This window comes from Scyliorhinus torazame, chromosome 22 (genome assembly GCF_047496885.1).
Source record: "Scyliorhinus torazame isolate Kashiwa2021f chromosome 22, sScyTor2.1, whole genome shotgun sequence".
Lineage (NCBI taxonomy): Eukaryota > Metazoa > Chordata > Chondrichthyes > Carcharhiniformes > Scyliorhinidae > Scyliorhinus > Scyliorhinus torazame.
Genome location: NC_092728.1, coordinates 106,961,991 through 106,980,576, shown reverse-complemented (window position 1 = coordinate 106,980,576; position 18,586 = coordinate 106,961,991). Strand labels below are relative to the sequence as shown.

Sequence of the window (18,586 nt, the reverse complement as noted above, 5' to 3'; positions counted from 1 at the left end):
TGACCGCTGGACAGAGTCCGCAGCCACGACCCCGTGTTCCTGACCGCTGGACATTGTCCGCAGCCGCCACCCCGTGTTCCTGACCGCTGGACAGAGTCCGCAGCCTCGACCCCGTGTTCCTGACCGCTGGACAGAGTCCGCAGCCTCGACCCCGTGTTCCTGACCGCTGGACAGAGTCCGCAGCCACGACCCCGTGTTCCTGATCTCTGGACAGAGTCCGCAGCCGCCACCCCGGGTTACTGACCGCTGGACAGAGTCCGCAGCCTCGACCCCGTGTTCCTGACCGCTGGACAGAGTCCGCAGCCTCGACCCCGTGTTCCTGACCGCTGGACAGAGTCCGCAGCCACGACCCCGTGTTCCTGACCTCTGGACAGAGTCCGCAGCCACGACCCCGTGTTCCTGACCACTGGACAGAGTCCGCAGCCTCGACCCCGTGTTCCTGACCGCTGGACAGAGTCCGCAGCCACGACCCCGTGTTCCTGACGGCTGGACAGAGTCCGCAGCCACGACCCTGTGTTCCTGACCGCTGGACAGAGTCCGCAGCCGCCACACCGTGTTCCTGACCGCTGGACAGAGTCCGCAGCCGCCACACCGTGTTCCTGACGGCTGGACAGGGTCCGCAGCCGCCACACCGAGTTCCTGACCGCTGGACATAGTCCGCAGCCGCCACACCGAGTTCCTGACCGCTGGACAGAGTCCGCAGCCTCGACCCCGTGTTCCTGACCACTGGACAGAGTCCGCAGCCTCGACCCCGTGTTCCTGACCACTGGACAGAGTCCGCAGCCGCCACCCCGGGTTACTGACCGCTGGACAGAGTCCGCAGCCACGACCCCGTGTTCCTGACCGCTGGACAGAGTGCGCAGCCTCGACCGCGTGTTCCTGACCACTGGACAGAGTCCGCTGCCACGACCCCGTGTTCCTGACCGCTGGACAGAGTCCGCAGCCGCCACACCGAGTTCCTGACAGCTGGACAGAGTCCGCAGCCGCCACACCGTGTTCCTGACCGCTGGACAGAGTCCGCAGCCACGACCCCGTGTTCCTGACCGCTGGACAGAGTCCGCAGCCACGACCCCGTGTTCCTGACCGCTGGACAGAGTCCGCAGCCGCCACCCCGGGTTACTGACCGCTGGACAGAGTCCGCAGCCGCCACACCGTGTTCCTGACCTCTGGACAGAGTCCGCAGCCGCCACACCGTGTTCCTGACCGCTGGACAGAGTCCGCAGCCACGACCCCGTGTTCCTGACCGCTGGACAGAGTCCGCAGCCACGACCCCGTGTTCCTGACCGCTGGACAGAGTCCGCAGCCGCCACCCCGGGTTACTGACCGCTGGACAGAGTCCGCAGCCGCCACACCGTGTTCCTGACCGCTGGACAGAGTCCGCAGCCGCAACCCCGTGTTCCTGACCGCTGGACAGAGTCCGCAGCCGCCACACCGTGTTCCTGACCGCTGGACAGAGTCCGCAGCCGCCACACCGTGTTCCTGACCGCTGGGCAGAGTCCGCAGCCGCTACCCCGTGTTCCTGACCGCTGGACAGAGTCCGCAGCCACGGCCCCGGGTTCCTGACCGCTGGACAGAGTCCGCAGCCGACACACCGTGTTCCTGACCGCTGGACAGAGTCCGCAGCCACGACCCCGTGTTCCTGACCGCTGGACTGAGTCCGCAGCCACGACCCCGTGTTCCTGACCGCTGGACAGAGTCCGCAGCCACGACCCCGTGTTCCTGACCGCTGGACAGAGTCCGCAGCCGACACACCGTGTTCCTGACCGCTGGACAGAGTCCGCAGCCACGACCCCGTGTTCCTGGCCGCTGGACTGAGTCCGCAGCCACGACCCCGTGTTCCTGACCGCTGGACAGAGTCCGCAGCCACGACCCCGTGTTCCTGACCTCTGGACAGAGTCAGCAGCCGCCACCCCGGGTTACTGACCGCTGGACAGAGTCCGCAGCCGCCACACCGTGTTCCTGACCGCTGGACAGAGTCCGCAGCCACGACCCTGTGTTCCTGACCGCTGGACAGAGTCCGCAGCCACGACCCCGGGTTCCTGACCGCTGGACAGAGTCCGCAGCCACGACCCTGTGTTCCTGACCGCTGGACAGAGTCCGCAGCCACGACCCCGTGTTCCTGACCGCTGGACAGAGTCCGCAGCCACGACCCTGTGTTCCTGACCGCTGGACAGAGTCCGCAGCCACGACACCGGGTTCCTGACGGCTGGACAGAGTCCGCAGCCACGACCCCGGGTTCCTGACCGCTGGACAGAGTCCGCAGCCACGACCCCGGGTTCCTGACCGCTGGACAGAGTCCGCAGCCACGACCCCGTGTTCCTGACCGCTGGACAGAGTCCGCAGCCACGACCCAGTGTTCCTGACCACTGGACAGAGTCCGCAGCCATGACCCCGTGCTCCTGACCGCTGGACAGAGTCCGCAGCCGCCACACCGAGTTCCTGACCGCTGGACAGAGTCCGCAGCCGCTACCCCGTGTTCCTGACCGCTGGACAGAGTCCGCAGCCGCCACACCGTGTTCCTGACCGCTGGACAGAGTCCGCAGCCACGACCCCGTGTTCCTGACCGCTGGACAGAGTCCGCAGCCACGACCCCGTGTTCCTGACGGCTGGACAGAGTCCGCAGCCACGACCCCGTGTTCCTGACCACTGGACAGAGTCCGCAGCCGCCACACCGTGTTCCTGACCACTGGACAGAGTCCGCAGCCACGACCCCGTGTTCCTGACCGCTGGACAGAGTCCGCAGCCACGACCCCGTGTTCCTGCCGCTGGACAGAGTCCGCAGCCACGACCCCGGGTTCCTGACCGCTGGACAGAGTCCGCAGCCACGACCCCGTGTTCCTGACCGCTGGACAGAGTCCGCAGCCGCCACCCCGTGTTCCTGACCACTGGACAGAGTCCGCAGCCGCCACCCCGGGTTCCTGACCACTGGACAGAGTCCGCAGCCGCCACACCGAGTTCCTGACCGCTGGACAGAGTCCGCAGCCGCTACCCCGTGTTCCTGACCGCTGGACAGAGTCCGCAGCCGCCACACCGTGTTCCTGACCGCTGGACAGAGTCCGCAGCCGCTACCCCGTGTTCCTGACCGCTGGACAGAGTCCGCAGCCGCCACACCGTGTTCCTGACCGCTGGACAGAGTCCGCAGCCACGACCCCGGGTTCCTGACCGCTGGACAGAGTCCGCAGCCGCTACCCGTGTTCCTGACCGCTGGACAGAGTCCGCAGCCACGACCCCGTGTTCCTGACCGCTGGACAGAGTCCGCAGCCGCCACACCGGGTTCCTGACGGCTGGACAGAGTCCGCAGCCGCCACACCGTGTTCCTGACCGCTGGACAGAGTCCGCAGCCACGACCCCTTGTTCCTGACGGCTGGACAGAGTCCGCAGCCGCCACACCGTGTTCCTGACCGCTGGATAGAGTCCGCAGCCACGACCCCGTGTTCCTGACCGCTGGACAGAGTCCGCAGCCTCGACCCCGTGTTCCTGACCGCTGGACAGAGTCCGCAGCCGCTACCCGTGTTCCTGACCGCTGGACAGAGTCCGCAGCCACGACCCCGTGTTCCTGACCGCTGGACAGAGTCCGCAGCCTCGACCCCGGGTTCCTGACCGCTGGACAGAGTCCGCAGCCGCCACACCGTGTTCCTGACCGCTGGACAGAGTCCGCAGCCACGACCCCGGGTTCCTGACCGCTGGACAGAGTCCGCAGCCGCTACCCCGTGTTCCTGACCGCTGGACAGAGTCCGCAGCCGCCACACCGTGTTCCTGACCGCTGGACAGAGTCCGCAGCCACGACCCCGTGTTCCTGACCGCTGGACAGAGTCCGCAGCCGCCACACCGTGTTCCTGACCGCTGGACAGAGTCCGCAGCCGCCACCCCGGGTTCCTGACCGCTGGACAGAGTCCGCAGCCACGACCCCGGGTTCCTGACCGCTGGACAGAGTCCGCAGCCGCCACACTGTGTTCCTGACCGCTGGACATCGTCCGCAGCCGCCACCCCGTGTTCCTGACCGCTGGACAGAGTCCGCAGCCGCCACACCGGGTTCCTGACGGCTGGACAGAGTCCGCAGCCGCCACACCGTGTTCCTGACCGCTGGACAGAGTCCGCAGCCACGACCCCTTGTTCCTGACGGCTGGACAGAGTCCGCAGCCGCCACACCGTGTTCCTGACCGCTGGATAGAGTCCGCAGCCACGACCCCGTGTTCCTGACCGCTGGACAGAGTCCGCAGCCACGATCCCGTGTTCCTGACCACTGGACAGAGTCCGCAGCCGCCACCCCGGGTTACTGACCGCTGGACAGAGTCCGCAGCCACGACCCCGGGTTCCTGACCGCTGGACAGAGTCCGCAGCCACGACCCCGTGTTCCTGACCGCTGGACAGAGTCCGCAGCCGCCACACCTTGTTCCTGACCGCTGGACAGAGTCCGCAGCCACCACCCCGGGTTCCTGACCGCTGGACAGAGTCCGCAGCTGCTACACCAGGTTACTGACCGCTGGACGGAGTCCGCAGCCACCACCCCGTGTTCCTGACCGCTGGACAGAGTCCGCAGCCACGACCCCGTGTTCCTGACCGCTGGACAGAGTCCGCAGCCGCCACCCCGGGTTACTGACCGCTGGACAGAGTCCGCAGCCGCCACACCGTGTTCCTGACCGCTGGACAGAGTCCGCAGCCACGACCCCGTGTTCCTGACCACTGGACAGAGTCCGCAGCCGCCACCCCGGGTTCCTGACCGCTGGACAGAGTCCGCAGCCGCCACACCGTGTTCCTGACCGCTGGACAGAGTCCGCAGCCACGACCCCGTGTTCCTGACCGCTGGACAGAGTCCGCAGCCACGACCCCGTGTTCCTGACCGCTGGACAGAGTCCGCAGCCACGACCCCGTGTTCCTGACCGCTGGACAGAGTCCGCAGCCGCCACACCGTATTCCTGACCGCTGGACAGAGTCCGCAGCCACGACCCCGTGTTCCTGACCGCTGGACAGAGTCCGCAGCCGCCACCCCGGGTTCCTGACCGCTGGACAGAGTCCGCAGCGCCACACCGTGTTCCTGACCGCTGGACAGAGTCCGCAGCCGCCACACCGTGTTCCTGACCGCTGGACAGAGTCCGCAGCCATGTCCCCGTGTTCCTGACCACTGGACAGAGTCCGCAGCCTCGACCCCGTGTTCCTGACCGCTGGACAGAGTCCGCAGCCACGACCCCGTGTTCCTGACCGCTGGACAGAGTCCGCAGCCACGACCCCGTGTTCCTGACCTCTGGACAGAGTCCGCAGCCGCTACCCCGTGTTCCTGACCGCTGGACAGAGTCCGCAGCCGCCACACCGTGTTCCTGACCGCTGGACAGAGTCCGCAGCCACGACCCCGTGTTCCTGACCACTGGACAGAGTCCGCAGCCGCCACCCCGTGTTCCTGACCGCTGGACAGAGTCCGCAGCCACGACCCCGTGTTCCTGACCGCTGGACAGAGTCCGCAGCCACGACCCCGTGTTCCTGACGGCTGGACAGAGTCCGCAGCCACGACCCCGTGTTCCTGACCGCTGGACAGAAACCGCAGCCACGACCCCGGGTTCCTGACCGCTGGACAGAGTCCGCAGCCATGACCCCGTGTTCCTGACCGCTGGACAGAGTCCGCAGCCACGACCCCGGGTTCCTGACCGCTGGACAGAGTCCGCAGCCACGACCCCGTGTTCCTGACCTCTGGACAGAGTCCGCAGCCGCCACACCGTGTTCTTGACCGCTGGACAGAGTCCGCAGCCGCTACCCCGTGTTCCTGACCGCTGGACAGAGTCCGCAGCCGCCACACCGTGTTCCTGACCGCTGGACAGAGTCCTCAGCCGCTACCCCGTGTTCCTGACCGCTGGACAGAGTCCGCAGCCGCCACACCGTGTTCCTGACCGCTGGACAGAGTCCGCAGCCACGACCCCGGGTTCCTGACCGCTGGACAGAGTCCGCAGCCACTACCCCGTGTTCCTGACCGCTGGACAGAGTCCGCAGCCGCCACACCGTGTTCCTGACCGCTGGACAGAGTCCGCAGCCGCGACACCGTGTTCCTGACCGCTGGACAGAGTCCGCAGCCACGACCCCGTGTTCCTGACCGCTGGACAGAGTCCGCAGCCGCCACACCGTGTTCCTGACCGCTGGACAGAGTCCGCAGCCGCCACCCCGGGTTCCTGACCGCTGGACAGAGTCCGCAGCCGCCACCCCGGGTTCCTGACCGCTGGACAGAGTCCGCAGCCACGACCCCGTGTTCCTGACCGCTGGACAGAGTCCGCAGCCACGACCCCGTGTTCCTGACCGCTGGACAGAGTCCGCAGCCGCCACCCCGGGTTCCTGACCGCTGGACAGAGTCCGCAGCCACGACCCCGTGTTCCTGACCGCTGGACAGAGTCCGCAGCCACGACCCCGTGTTCCTGACCGCTGGACAGAGTCCGCAGCCGCCACCCCGTGTTCCTGACCGCTGGACAGAGTCCGCAGCCGCCACACCGTGTTCCTGACCTCTGGACAGAGTCCGCAGCCACGACCCCGTGTTCCTGACCGCTGGACAGAGTCCGCAGCCACGACCCCGTGTTCCTGACCGCTGGACAGAGTCCGCAGCCGCCACACCGTATTCCTGACCGCTGGAGAGAGTCCGCAGCCACGACCCCGTCTTCCTGACCGCTGGACAGAGTCCGCAGCCGCCACACCGTGTTCCTGACCGCTGGACAGAGTCCGCAGCCTCGACCCCGTGTTCCTGACCGCTGGACAGAGTCCGCAGCCACGACACCGGGTTCCTGACCGCTGGACAGAGTCCGCAGCCACGACCCCGTGTTCCTGACCGCTGGACAGAGTCCGCAGCCACGACCCCGTGTTCCTGACTTCTGGACAGAGTCCGCAGCCGCTACCCCGTGTTCCTGACCGCTGGACAGAGTCCGCAGCCACGACCCCGTGTTCCTGACCGCTGGACAGAGTCCGCAGCCACCACACCGTGTTCCTGACCGCTGGACAGAGTCCGCAGCCACGACCCCGTGTTCCTGACAACTGGACAGAGTCCGCAGCCTCCACACCGTGTTCCTGACCGCTGGACAGAGTCCGCAGCCACGACCCCGTGTTCCTGACCGCTGGACAGAGTCCGCAGCCACGACCCCGTGTTCCTGACGGCTGGACAGAGTCCGCAGCCACGACCCCGTGTTCCTGACCGCTGGACAGAGTCCGCAGCCACGACCCCGGGTTCCTGACCGCTGGACAGAGTCCGCAGCCACGACCCCGTGTTCCTGACCGCTGGACAGAGTCCGCAGCCACGACCCCGGGTTCCTGACCGCTGGACAGAGTCCGCAGCCACGACCCCGTGTTCCTGACCTCTGGACAGAGTCCGCAGCCGCCACCCCGTGTTCCTGACCGCTGGACAGAGTCCGCAGCCGCTACCCCCGTGTTCCTGACCGCTGGACAGAGTCCGCAGCCGCCACACCGTGTTCCTGACCGCTGGACAGAGTCCGCAGCCGCTACCCCGTGTTCCTGACCGCTGGACAGAGTCCGCAGCCGCCACACCGTGTTCCTGACCGCTGCACAGAGTCCGCAGCCGCGACACCGTGTTCCTGACCGCTGGACAGAGTCCGCAGCCACGACCCCGGGTTCCTGACCGCTGGACAGAGTCCGCAGCCGCAACCCCGTGTTCCTGACCGCTGGACAGAGTCCGCAGCCGCCACACCGTGTTCCTGACCGCTGGACAGAGTCCGCAGCCGCGACACCGTGTTCCTGACCGCTGGACAGAGTCCGCAGCCACGACCCCGTGTTCCTGACCGCTGGACAGAGTCCGCAGCCGCCACACCGTGTTCCTGACCGCTGGACAGAGTCCGCAGCCGCCACCCCGGGTTCCTGACCGCTGGACAGAGTCCGCAGCCACGAACCCGTGTTACTGACCGCTGGACAGAGTCCGCAGCCACGACCCCGTGTTCCTGACCGCTGGACAGAGTCCGCAGCCACGACCCCGTGTTCCTGACCGCTGGACAGAGTCCGCAGCCACGACCCCGTGTTCCTGACCGCTGGACAGAGCCCGCGGCGGCCACACCGTGTTCCTGACCGCTGGACAGAGTCCGCAGCCACGACCCCGTTTTCCTGACCACTGGACAGAGTCCGCAGCCGCCACCCCGGGTTACTGACCGCTGGACAGAGTCCGCAGCCACGACCCCGGATTCCTGACCGCTGGACAGAGTCCGCAGCCACGACCCCGTGTTCCTGACCGCTGGACAGAGTCCGCAGCCGCCACACCTTGTACCTGACCGCTGGACAGAGTCCGCAGCCATGACCCCGTGTTCCTGACGGCTGGACAGAGTCCGCAGCCACGACCCCATGTTCCTGACCGCTGGACAGAGTCCGCAGCCGCCACACCGTGTTCCTGACCGCTGGACAGAGTCCGCAGCCACGACCCCGTGTTCCTGACCACTGGATAGAGTCCGCAGCCTCGACCCCGTGTTCCTGACCGCTGGACAGAGTCCGCAGCCACGACCCCGTGTTCCCGACCGCTGGACAGAGTCCGCAGCCACGACCCCGTGTTCCTGACCTCTGGACAGAGTCCGCAGCCTCGACCCCGTGTTCCTGACCGCTGGACAGAGTCCGCAGCCACGACCCCGTGTTCCTGACCGCTGGACATAGTCCGCAGCCGCCACACCGTGTTCCTGACCGCTGGACAGAGTCCGCAGCCTCGACCCCGTGTTCCTGACCGCTGGACAGAGTCCGCAGCCTCGACCCCGTGTTCCTGACCGCTGGACAGAGTCCGCAGCCACGACCCCGTGTTCCTGACCTCTGGACAGAGTCCGCAGCCACGACCCCGTGTTCCTGACCGCTGGACAGAGTCCGCAGCCACGACCCCGTGTTCCTGACGGCTGGACAGATTCCGCAGCCACGACCCCGTGTTCCTGACCGCTGGACAGAGTCCGCAGCCGCCACACCGAGTTCCTGACAGCTGGACAGAGTCCGCAGCCGCCACACCGTGTTCCTGACCGCTGGACAGAGTCCGCAGCCGCCACACCGTGTTCCTGACCGCTGGACAGAGTCCGCAGCCACGACCCCGTGTTCCTGACCACTGGACAGAGTCCGCAGCCTCGACCCCGTGTTCCTGACCGCTGGACAGAGTCCGCAGCCACAACCCCGTGTTCCTGACCTCTGGACAGAGTCCGCAGCCTCGACCCCGTGTTCCTGACCACTGGACAGAGTCCGCAGCCGCCACACCGAATTCCTGACCGCTGGACAGAGTCCGCAGCCTCGACCCCGTGTTCCTGACCGCTGGACAGAGTCCGCAGCCACGACCCCGTGTTCCTGACCGCTGGACATAGTCCGCAGCCGCCACACCGTGTTCCTGACCGCTGGACAGAGTCCGCAGCCTCGACCCCGTGTTCCTGACCGCTGGACAGAGTCCGCAGCCACGACCCCGGGTTCCTGACCACTGGACAGAGTCCGCAGCCTCGACCCCGTGTTCCTGACCGCTGGACAGAGTCCGCAGCCACGACCCCGGGTTCCTGACCGCTGGACAGAGTCCGCAGCCACGACCCCGGGTTCCTGACCGCTGGACAGAGTCCGCAGCCACGACCCCGTGTTACTGACCACTGGACAGAGTCCGCAGCCGCCACCCCGGGTTCCTGACCGCTGGACAGAGTCCGCAGCCACGACCCCGTGTTCCTGACCACTGGACAGAGTCCGCAGCCGCCACACCGTGTTCCTGACCGCTGGACAGAGTCCGCAGCCACGACCCCGTGTTCCTGACCGCTGGACAGAGTCCGCAGCCACGACCCTGGGCTCCTGACCGCTGGACAGCGTCCGCAGCCACGACCCCGTGTTCCTGACCGCTGGACAGAGTCCGCAGCCGCCACCCCGTGTTCCTGACCGCTGGACAGAGTCCGCAGCCACGACCCCTTGTTCCTGACGGCTGGACAGAGTCCGCAGCCGCCACACCGTGTTCCTGACCGCTGGACAGAGTCCGCAGCCACGACCCCGTGTTCCTGACCGCTGGACAGAGTCCGCAGCCGCCACACCGTGTTCCTGACCGCTGGACAGAGTCCGCAGCCACGACCCCGTGTTCCTGACCGCTGGACAGAGTCCGCAGCCACGACCCCGTTTTCCTGACCACTGGACAGAGTCCGCAGCCGCCACCCCGGGTTACTGACCGCTGGACAGAGTCCGCAGCCACGACCCCGGGTTCCTGACCGCTGGACAAGGTCCGCAGCCACGACCCCGTGTTCCTGACCGCTGGACAGAGTCCGCAGCCGCCACACCTTGTACCTGACCGCTGGACAGAGTCCGCAGCCACCACCCCGGGTTCCTGACCGCTGGACAGAGTCCGCAGCCTCGACCCCGTGTTCCTGACCGCTGGACAGAGTCCGCAGCCACCACCCCGTGTTCCTGACCGCTGGACAGAGTCCGCAGCCGCCACCCCGGGTTACTGACCGCTGGACAGAGTCCGCAGCTGCTACACCAGGTTACTGACCGCTGGACGGAGTCCGCAGCCACCACCCCGTGTTCCTGACCGCTGGACAGAGTCCGCAGCCGCCACCCCGGGTTACTGACCGCTGGACAGAGTCCGCAGCCGCCACACCGTGTTCCTGACCGCTGGACAGAGTCCGCAGTCACGACCCCGTGTTCCTGACCTCTGGACAGAGTCCGCAGCCACGACCCCGTGTTCCTGACCGCTGGACAGAGTCCGCAGCCGCCACCCCGGGTTACTGACCGCTGGACAGAGTCCGCAGCTGCTACACCAGGTTACTGACTGCTGGACGGAGTCCGCAGCCACGACCCCGTGTTCCTGACCGCTGGACAGAGTCCGCAGCCACGACCCCGTGTTCCTGACGGCTGGACAGAGTCCGCAGCCACGACCCCGTGTTCCTGATGGCTGGACAGAGTCCGCAGCCGCCACCCCGGGTTACTGACCGCTGGACAGAGTCCGCAGCCGCCACACCGTGTTCCTGACCGCTGGACAGAGTCCGCAGCCGCCACCCCGTGTTCCTGACCGCTGGACAGAGTCCGCAACCGCCACACCGTGTTCCTGACCGCTGGACAGAGTCCGCAGCCACGACCCCGTGTTCCTGACCGCTGGACAGAGTCCGCAGCCACGACCCCGTGTTCCTGACGGCTGGACAGAGTCCGCAGCCACGACCCCATGTTCCTGACCGCTGGACAGAGTCCGCAGCCGCCACCCCGGGTTCCTGACCGCTAGACAGAGTCCGCAGCCGCCACACCGTGTTCCTGACCGCTGGACAGAGTCCGCAGCCACGACCCCGTGTTCCTGACAACTGGACAGAGTCCGCAGCCTCGACCCCGTGTTCCTGACCGCTGGACAGAGTCCGCAGCCACGACCCCGTGTTCCCGACCGCTGGACAGAGTCCGCAGCCACGACCCCGTGTTCCTGACCTCTGGACAGAGTCCGCAGCCTCGACCCCGTGTTCCTGACCGCTGGACAGAGTCCGCAGCCACGACCCCGTGTTCCTGACCGCTGGACATAGTCCGCAGCCGCCACACCGTGTTCCTGACCGCTGGACAGAGTCCGCAGCCTCGACCCCGTGTTCCTGACCGCTGGACAGAGTCCGCAGCCTCGACCCCGTGTTCCTGACCGCTGGACAGAGTCCGCAGCCAGGACCCCGTGTTCCTGACCTCTGGACAGAGTCCGCAGCCATGACCCCGTGTTCCTGACCGCTGGACAGAGTCCGCAGCCACGACCCCGTGTTCCTGACGGCTGGACAGAGTCCGCAGCCACGACCCCGTGTTCCTGACCGCTGGACAGAGTCCGCAGCCGCCACACCGTGTTCCTGACCGCTGGACAGAGTCCGCAGCCGCCACACCGATTTCCTGACCGCTGGACAGAGTCCGCAGCCGCCACACCGTGTTCCTGACCGCTGGACAGAGTCCGCAGCCGCCACACCGTGTTCCTGACCGCTGGACAGAGTCCGCAGCCACGACCCCGTGTTCCTGACCACTGGACAGAGTCCGCAGCCTCGACCCCGTGTTCCTGACCGCTGGACAGAGTCCGCAGCCACAACCCCGTGTTCCTGACGGCTGGACAGAGTCCGCAGCCGCCACCCCGTGTTCCTGACCGCTGGACAGAGTCCGCAGCCTCGACCCCGTGTTCCTGACCACTGGACAGAGTCCGCAGCCGCCACACCGAATTCCTGACCGCTGGACAGAGTCCGCAGCCTCGACCCCGTGTTCCTGACCGCTGGACAGAGTCCGCAGCCACGACCCCGTGTTACTGACCACTGGACAGAGTCCGCAGCCGCCACCCCGGGTTCCTGACCGCTGGACAGAGTCCGCAGCCACGACCCCGTGTTACTGACCACTGGACAGAGTCCGCAGCCGCCACCCCGGGTTCCTGACCGCTGGACAGAGTCCGCAGCCACGACCCCGTGTTCCTGACCACTGGACAGAGTCCGCAGCCGCCACACCGTGTTCCGGACCGCTGGACAGAGTCCGCAGCCGCCACACCGTGTTCCTGACCGCTGGACAGAGTCCGCAGCCACGACCCCGTGTTCCTGACCGCTGGACAGAGTCCGCAGCCACGACCCCGGGTTCCTGACCGCTGGACAGAGTCCGCAGCCTCGATCCCGTGTTCCTGACCGCTGGACAGAGTCCGCAGCCACGACCCCGGGTTCCTGACCACTGGACAGAGTCCGCAGCCGCCACACCGTGTTCCTGACCGCTGGACAGAGTCCGCAGCCTCGACCCCGTGTTCCTGACCGCTGGACAGAGTCCGCAGCCACGACCCCGTGTTCCTGACCGCTGGACAGAGTCCGCAGCCACGACCCTGGGCTCCTGACCGCTGGACAGCGTCCGCAGCCACGACCCCGTGTTCCTGACCGCTGGACAGAGTCCGCAGCCGCCACCCCCGTGTTCCTGACCTCTGGACAGAGTCCGCAGCCACGACCCCGGGTTCCTGACCACTGGACAGAGTCCGCAGCCGCCACACCGTGTTCCTGACCGCTGGACAGAGTCCGCAGCCACCACACCGTGTTCCTGACCGCTGGACAGAGTCCGCAGCCTCGACCCCGTGTTCCTGACCGCTGGACAGAGTCCGCAGCCACGACCCTGGGTTCCTGACCACTGGACAGAGTCCGCAGCCACGACCCCGGGTTCCTGACCGCTGGACAGAGTCCGCAGCCACGACCCCGTGTTCCTGACCACTGGACAGAGTCCGCAGCCACGACCCCGTGTTCCTGACCGCTGGACAGAGTCCGCAGCCACGACCCCGGGTTCGTGACCGCTGGACAGAGTCCGCAGCCTCCACACCGTGTTCCTGACCGCTGGACAGAGTCCGCAGCCACGACCCCGTGTTCCTGACCGCTGGACAGAGTCCGCAGCCACGACCCCGTGTTCCTGACCGCTGGACAGAGTCCGCAGCCACGACCCCGTGTTCCTGACCACTGGACAGAGTCCGCAGCCACGACCCCGTGTTCCTGACCGCTGGACAGAGTCCGCAGCCACGACCCTGGGTTCCTGACCGCTGGACAGAGTCCGCAGCCGCCACCCCGTGTTCCTGACCGCTGGACAGAGTCCGCAGCCACGACCCTGTGTTCCTGACCTCTGGACAGAGTCCGCAGCCACGACCCCGTGTTACTGACCGCTGGACAGAGTCCGCAGCCACGACCCCGTGTTACTGACCGCTGGACAGTGTCCGCAGCCGCCACACCGTGTTCCTGACCGCTGGACAGAGTCCGCAGCCGCCACCGCGGGTTCCTGACCGCTGGACAGAGTCCGCAGCCGCCACACCGTGTTCCTGACCGCTGGACAGAGTCCGCAGCCACGACCCCGTGTTACTGACCGCTGGACAGAGTCCGCAGCCACGACCCCGGGTTCCTGACCACTGGACAGAGTCCGCAGCCACGACCCCGGGTTCCTGACCACTGGACAGAGTCCGCAGCCACGACCCCGTGTACCTGACCGCTGGACAGAGTCCGCAGCCGCCACACCGGGTTACTGACCGCTGGACAGAGTCCGCAGCCACGACCCCGTGTTCCTGACCGCTGGACAGAGTCCGCAGCCACGACCCCGGGTTCCTGACCACTGGACAGAGTCCGCAGCCGCCACACCGAGTTCCTGACCGCTGGACAGAGTCCGCAGCCGCCACCCCGTGTTCCTGACCGCTGGACAGAGTCCGCAGCCACGACCCCGTGTTCCTGACCGCTGGACAGAGTCCGCAGCCACGACCCTGGGTTCCTGACCGCTGGACAGAGTCCGCAGCCACCACCCCGGGTTCCTGACCGCTGGACAGAGTCCGCAGCCACCACCCCGTGTTCCTGACCGCTGGACAGAGTCCGCAGCCACGACCCCGTGTTCCTGACCGCTGGACAGAGTCCGCAGCCGCCACACCGTGTTCCTGACCGCTGAGTCAGTGCATCATCCGCGCGGTCGGGAACTCGGCCCATCGGAGGCGGAGCATCGGGGGGGCCCATCGGAGGCGGAGCATCGGGGGGCCCATCGGAGGCGGAGCATCGGGGGAGGGCCTTCAGGGGTCGCACTAACGGCATTCTAACGACATGCGGCGCGCGATACGATGACGCCATTTTGGAGGGGGCGGGGGATACGGAACCTGTGTCAAACAGGCGCGGCCCCCCGATTTTGGTGTCATGAGGGGTTCTCCGCCCGATCCCCAATTACAAAATCGGCGTTGGGGAAAGAGTGAGTCCCGTTCATGAAGATGAAACCATTTCATCAGCCTTCAATCGGTGCCATTGCTGTTAATCTAATTATTATGATTACCCCAGGTCGGTATCATTAACGGCCGAGCCTTAACGATTGGCGCCAACATTGCCAATGATGTGGCGATGAGGTGTGAGAGAAAAGTCCAAAATACTGCAGATGCTGGAGGTGTGAAATAAAATCCGAAAATTCTGGATAACCTGAGCAGGGCGGTCAGTGTCCGCGGAGAGAGGAAGGGAATCACTGTCGATGGGATTCTCCAGACCCGCTGATGTCGGTGGCGTTTATGTGTCCCGCCCGTCCTGCCACTGGGGGCGCCAGCTGCCAGAGTCTTCTTCGGCGGGGCTATGTTTCAGATCTAGACCAGAGGGAAGAGGGAAACTTCAGAGCCTTGGAGAGAGTGGAAGGAGGGAAGAGGCAGGACAGACGAATCAAGGAATAGTCTGTGATAAGATGGAGAGAAGGTGAGATGAAGGTAAAGATTGGATGCTGCAGCTGCCAATGGGAGTGGTAATGGGCAGAGAGTAAAGGGGCAGGTCTGGATGAGGTGTGAATGGCAACATCTGAATGAAATATGAAAGGGTGAAGAAAGAAGCGAGCCAGCGAAACGAAGAAAACCCTCCGAGCCAGATGGAGGTTGTGATCTAAAAGTTGCTGAGCTCAACATTCAGCCCAGGCGGCGGCCGAGGGCCAAAGGGAAAGGTGCGGTGCTGTTCCCCGAGCTTGCACTGAGGGTCACTGGAACACAGCCAGTGGGGGAAAGGTCAGAGTGGAAGCGAGGCGGAGAATTAAAGGGGCAGGATGGAAGCTCGGGGTTCTGGGCAGAGGTTTTCACAAAACGGTCACCCCCCCCCGTCTGCGCTTGAGGAGAAAACGTCGAGAACAGCGAATACAGTCGTCTAAACTGAAAGAAATACGAGTAAATTAATCAAATAAAAACAAAACACTGACAACGCTGGAAACTTGAAATGAAAACAGAAAATGCTGGATAAACTCAGCAGGTCTGGCGGCTTAGCACAGACAAGAAACGTTAACCCTGTTTCTCTCTCCGCAGAGGCTTCCAGACCTGCTGGCTTTATCCAGCACTTTCTCTTTTTATTGGAAATTATAACAAGTAAATCACTGTATCACTGTGAAGGGGTGTTTGGAGCCTTGGATGGTGAGAAAGCTAGAAGCAAGGTAACGGGTGATGCGAAGAATATTTTTGCATATCCCAATGAAAAGGATAAGTTGTGGAATAAACCTGTGTGCACTAAATCTCCACGCATTAATCCCCACTGCCTTCACGCTTAACGGCAGCACCGTAGCACAGTGGTTAGCACTGTTGCTTCACAGCGCCAGGCCCAGGTCCCGGTTTCGACTCCCGGCTTGGGTCACTGTCTGTGCGGAGTCTGCACGTTCTCCCCGGGTCTGCGTGGGTTTCCTCCGGGTGCTCCGGTTTCCTCCCCACAAGTCCCGAAAGACGTGCTGTTAGGTGAATTGGACATTCTGAATTCTCCCTCTGTATACCCGAACAGGCGGCGGAATGTGGCGACTAGGGGCTTTTCACAGTAACTTCATTGCAGCGTTAATGTGAGCCTATTTGTGACAATAATAAACATGGCCCGTAAAGCAAAAAACTTGCATTTTTCATCTCACCTTCAACATCCCATCAATGAAGCAATTTTGAAATGTAGACACTGTCCTAATGTAGAAAACCTGCCCGACAATTTGAACACAGCAAGATCCTAAACACAGCAACGTGATAATGACCGATCATCTGTTTTTAGAGATATTGGTTGAGGGATAAATATGGACCAGAATAAACCTCCCATGTTCTTCTGCAGGTAGTACTGTGGAATCCTCGGCACCCCTCGGAGAGAACAGACATTGCAGCACTCCCTCAGTATTGAATTTGGGTCTCTTTGGACGGATCCAAACCCACAGCATCCTGGATTCTGAAGCAGTGAGCCAGAGCTGACAGAGGACTACACTGTCACGTGGTACATAGTGGACACAGACTAAAGAAACCTTTCGCTGGATAACAGTATGCTTTAATAGAATGTCTTTGTCTTTTTGGAAATTATACACCCACTTACCCTCCAACATTCTGCCCCTTTCCTTCCCTTCCTGAAGGTACAGATTCAAGTTGGATTCCAAATTAGCCACTCGCCCTTTGGTATCTTGACCAGTTTATCATTCTCCATGTCGGACACTATAAAGAGAATGTTCACAGGTTGCTGAACCCTCACCGTCTAGCCTCTGTAAAACCCACACCAATTACCCAACACCCCTATGATCATTGATTTACATTGGCTCATACCTGCATACCAATTAGGAGCCCTCAAGCCCGCTCCGTCATTCAATAAGACCACAGTTGATCTGATTGTGGTCTCAGATCCACTTTCCCGCCTGCCCCCGATCACCTTTGATTACCTTGTTGATCAAGAATCTATCTGCCTTCGCCGTGAAGTGTTCAATGACCCGACTTCCCCTGATTTCTGGGAAAGAGAGTTCTCCAGACTGACAACCCTCTGAGAGAAAGGAATTCTCCTCACCTCTGTATTAACCGGTAGACCCCTTGGGTGGGATTCTCCACCCCCGCGCCGAAGTCCCCACGCCGTCGTGAACGCCGTCGAGGTTCACGACGGCGCGAAACAGCCCCTATCCCGACCGATTCAGGGCCCGATAATGGGCTAGGATCGGGGCCGCGTCATCTACACGCGCCAGGACTTGGCGCCGCATAAAGGCAGCGCCGCATACATGACACGGCCGGCGCCGCATAACTGCCGTCACCCGCGCATGCGTGGTTGCCGTCCTCTCCGAGTCCGCCCCGCAATAAGATGGCGGACGGAGCTTGCGGGGTTGCGGAAGGAAGGAGGTCCTCCTTCAGAGAGGACAGCCCGACGATCGGTGGGCACCGATCGCGGGCCACCCCACATTTGAGGTACCCCCCGGTGCAGGATCCCCCCCCCCCCCCCGCAGGCCGCCATCCCCAGCGTTCCCGCGCTGTTCCCGAAGGCAGCGACCAGGTGTGGACGGCGCCGGGGGAACCCGCCGTTTTGGGCTGGCCGCTCGGCCCATCCGGGCCTGAGAATAGCGGGGGTGCCGGGGAATCGCCATTTTGGGTGTCTCGGGCGATTCTCCGGCCTGCGCCGCGCAGAACTCGACGGGGCCGTTCCCGCCGCTTGGGAGAATCGCGGGAGGGCGTCGGACCGGCGTCCCAGGAAATTTTGGCGGCCCGGGCGATCCTCCCAACCGGCGCGGGAGTGGACAATCGCGATTTTTCAACCGCGTCCTCCAGTTCCAGTCTCTGCCACAAGGGGAACATCCTTTCAGCGCACCCCCCCCCCCCCCCGGTCAAATCCCCTCAGGATCTTCTATGTTTCAACAAGATCACCTCTCAGCCTTCTAAACTCCAATGGGTCCAGGCCGAACCTGGCCAACCCATTCCCATAAAGAAACCCTTTCACTCCAGGTATCTGTCAAGTGAACCGTCTCTGAACTAATTCTAATGCAATTAAAATAAGAAGATCAAAACTGTACCCAGTAATCGAGAGGTGCTCTCACCAATGTACATATTCTATTCCTGCTGTAACCCTGCAGCTGGCGATGATTGTCCCCCAGTGCTGATTGGACTGTGGATAACAGGTCAGCTGACAGATGTGTAACCGGGCCCCTGTGTAAATACCGCGGTGATGCTGAATAAACGTCTTTCTTGTGAACTCTACGGACTCCCCGTTTGCCGTTTACTTCAATTCGCCTTGGAACAAACACCAACATTCCATTCGCCTTCCTAATCACGCGATGTACCGGTGGACTAACCTTTGATGATTCATGTACCTGGACACCCAGGATCCCTCTGCACCTCACAGTTCCTCCATTTCGAAATTCGCATCCTTATTTTGAAACCCCTCTGCGGATTTCTCCCTCCCTAGCTCTGTAGCTTCCTCCAGACCCCTCCCAG

The 18,586-nt window shown here is 64.0% G+C and overlaps 1 long non-coding RNA gene across 1 annotated transcript in view; it reads left to right on the top strand.

Moving 5' to 3' along the window:
- LOC140399334 (uncharacterized) overlaps nt 1–18,344 on the top strand; it is a 56,560-nt gene extending 38,216 nt beyond the window's left edge. The window contains exon 2 of the long non-coding RNA XR_011937679.1: nt 16,467–18,344. This is a non-coding gene — a long non-coding RNA (uncharacterized lncRNA). The remainder of the gene's footprint in view (nt 1–16,466) is intronic.
- Nucleotides 18,345–18,586: the final 242 nt, after the last annotated feature.